The sequence below is a fragment of the Lutra lutra genome, chromosome 16, assembly GCF_902655055.1.
Source record: "Lutra lutra chromosome 16, mLutLut1.2, whole genome shotgun sequence".
NCBI classification, from domain to species: Eukaryota; Metazoa; Chordata; class Mammalia; order Carnivora; family Mustelidae; genus Lutra; species Lutra lutra.
This window is the reverse complement of record NC_062293.1, coordinates 6,344,468-6,347,820: the sequence shown is the minus strand read 5'-3', so window position 1 is coordinate 6,347,820 and position 3,353 is coordinate 6,344,468. Positions and strand designations below refer to the sequence as shown.

At 42.2% G+C, this 3,353-nt stretch overlaps 1 pseudogene; it reads left to right on the top strand.

Moving 5' to 3' along the window:
* Positions 1-540, top strand: LOC125086662 (ferritin light chain-like; annotated as a pseudogene).
* Positions 541-3,353: the final 2,813 nt, after the last annotated feature.

Sequence of the window (3,353 nt, the reverse complement as noted above, 5' to 3'; positions counted from 1 at the left end):
ATGAGCTCGCAGATTCATCAGAATTATTCCACCAAGGCAGAGGCCGCCATCAACCACCCAGTCAATGTGCATCTGTGGGCCTCCTACAGCTACCTCTCTCTGGGCTTCTATTTCCACCGTGACGACGTAGCTCTGGAGGGTGTGGGCCATTTCTTCCACAAGTTGACTGAGGAGAAGTGCAAGGGTGCCCAGCATCTCTTGAAGATGCAAAACCAGAGTGGTGGCCACACCCTCTTCCAGGATGTCCAGAAGCCATTCCAAGATGAGTGGGGGAAAACCCTGGATGCCACGGAAGCCGTACTGGTTCTGGAGAAGAGCCTGAACGAGGCCCTTCTGGATCTGCTTACCCTGGGTCCTTCCCGCACAGACCCCCATCTCTCTGTGACTTCCTGGAGAACCACTTCCTAGATGAGGAGGTGAAACTCATCAAGAAGGTGGGCGACCACCTGATGAACCTCCACCAGCCCCCAGGCTGGGCTGGGCCAGTATTTCTACTAGAGGCTCACTCTCAAGCATGACTAGGAGCCTCCAGAGACCAGCAGCAGCCTTTGAAGGGGCCTCTATGTCATCCCCCTGGAGCGAGAGCTTGTGCCTTAGCCTCCCCCCGCAGCCACAAGGCACCTTTTTAACCACCCTATAACCCACTCCCAAGCCCTGGGCCAAATGGAAACAATAAGGCTTTTTGCAGAAAACAAACCAAAAACAAACAAAACAAACAAACAAAAAAAGTAATTCCACGCAAAAGGAAAAAGTGCCAGAACAACAGAATATTCACATGGAAAAAAAAATAACTCTGACCTCTACTCACTCCATACACTTGAATTAATTAGAACTAATGCATTAATTAATTTTAAAATGATCACAGACTTAAACATAAAAGTCAGACCTGTAAGGCTTTTAGGGGGGAAAAAAAAGGCATTAGAGAATATCTTTGCAACCTTGAAGTAGGCAATTACCCTTTTAGGACACAAAAAGCATCACCATAAATTACAGATTGGATTTCATCCAAACTAAAATTTTCTGTTCATTAAGTGACATCACTTAGAAGAGGAAGAGGCAAGGGAAGCATATAAGCAAGACCTGTGTCTCGCCACAGACGGTAGACATTGAACATCAAGAATATATAAAAACCTTTTATAAATCACTGATAACGAAGGCAAACAACTCAGTTTTTTAAAATAGGCCAAAGACTGGAACAGATGCTTCACTGAGGAAGATGAATGAATAGCAAATGAGCATATGAAAAAGTGTGCAGCCTCATTAGTCATCAGAGAAATTGGATTTAAAGCCACCGTGGGAGACGCACCTAGGTGTCTCCGTTGATTAAGCATTCGACTCTTGATCTCAGCTCAGGTCTTGATCTCAGGGCTGTGGAGCCTACTCTAAAAAAGTAAAATAAGGGGCGCCTGGTGGCTCAGTAGGTTAAGCATCTGCCTTCAGCTCAGGTCATGATCTCAGGGTCCTGGGATCGAGCCCCGCATTGGGCTCCCTGTACAGCAGGGAGCCTGCTTCTCCCTCTCCCTCTGCCTGCTGCTCTCCCTTCTTGTGCTCTGTCAAATAAATTTTTAAAACTTTATGTATACACACACACACACACACATATATGTATACATATATATAATCTATACATAAATTTATATATATATAATCTTTATATGTATATGACATATATATAAGATATATATACATCTTACCACAATTTTTTAGAAAAGGACAAGAAATAGGCACATACATGTTTAAGAGATTACCTCTGTTTGAAAAATCGCAATCTTCAGAAAAATGATTTGGTCATACACACATGCAACCTACTCCTCCTGTCTTTCTTCTCAGCTATTTGATCTTTAGTGTCATCACTAACTTCAATAATTTTATATATTTATTTCACAAACAAGGTAGGAACATAAATAAGCTATTAACAGATAAGATATTAATATTAATTTCAACAAAAATTTTAAATGTATCTCCCCCACACACAAAATCCCACAACGAGATGCCATTGCACAGCCACTTGAATGACAATGGAAACTCGGGCTCCCTGTGTCCTCATCAATAAAGTGGGGGGATCCTTATCTCAAGGCTGTGAAGTCCTGTCCCATGAACTCCTACATCATAAAATTAATGGCCATAGAAATCAATCCTCAATTTCCTCCAAGCGATGACGCCTACAACTCATTGTCTCATGCCATGATCTATGAAGTTCAGTTGCCCCCTGATACGTTGCCAGGAAGTAGCTAAGTGAGAGCAAACGTAATTATCAGGAAAGATAAACAACCAAGAATTGTAATGGCAGAGCATTTGCAGGAGGCCCGACCAGGGGCTTACACACTATCTTATTCAGTCTTCACATCTGCCCTATGGAGTTACTTTCTGACAGTGCACAGAACCGAATCAATCACAAAGTTCAGCATGTGACTCTGACTTTGGCTTTTTTTAAATTCTTACTTTGTTTACTGTCTTCTCCTCTAACCTCATTTCCCTTCCCTTTCACTCATACAAACGCCCTATCTTGAATATTTATTTTACATAAATTTGGAATTGGTCAGCATCACATCCCATGGCTTTTTCAACCACCCACCAAAATTCTAAGTTTTTTCCAGGAAGCTGAAGCTCATTCATCCATCATTCCAGATCCCATATTTTATTGGTTCTTCCTCTAGTAACATGCCATTCTCACTAGTTGCCATCATAGTCCGTGCTGGGATTATCCTTGTTCTCATCTCAGCCTGTGTCTGTGGCCAAGAGCCACCAAGAACTTCCCCAAGAATAGTCTCAGCCCCAATTACAGAAGAAGTAGAGGGTAAGTGTCTACATGAGTCATAATGAGTGACAGGGTTGGGATTCAAATGCAGACCACCAGATTGCTGAACGCTCGCCCATCTCATCCCCAGGCAGTGTCTCCAAGCCATGAGGTTGGACTTCACTGGACAATCATATCTAATAACCCGAAAAGAATCCAGAAAAAATAGTTGGAAGTAATAACATGTTAATGTCTCACCAGCAGACAGTGACAAGCCTATTACTGAGACAAACATAGTACACCATTAAAAAACAGAGCAGGCTGAATGAGCTTAACATAAGTGACTTTTGACCGTACCCATTCCTGGTTACTAATTCAGTTTTCATCAAGCAGTGTTCAGACTGATCATCTGGTCTCCTGAATAGACCTTCCACCTGGTAAGCAAATGTAACCAGTTATCATGCCATGAATATTTCCTGTTCCAAATAAATAAATTAGAAACTGGCTTATAAATTAGTCCCTCAGGGGATATGGATGAGGTGAAATATTCTCATCATTGTCATTGATCAACTCTTCTCATTGAGAGTAAATCTTATCTCCTTTTCTCTACCACAGG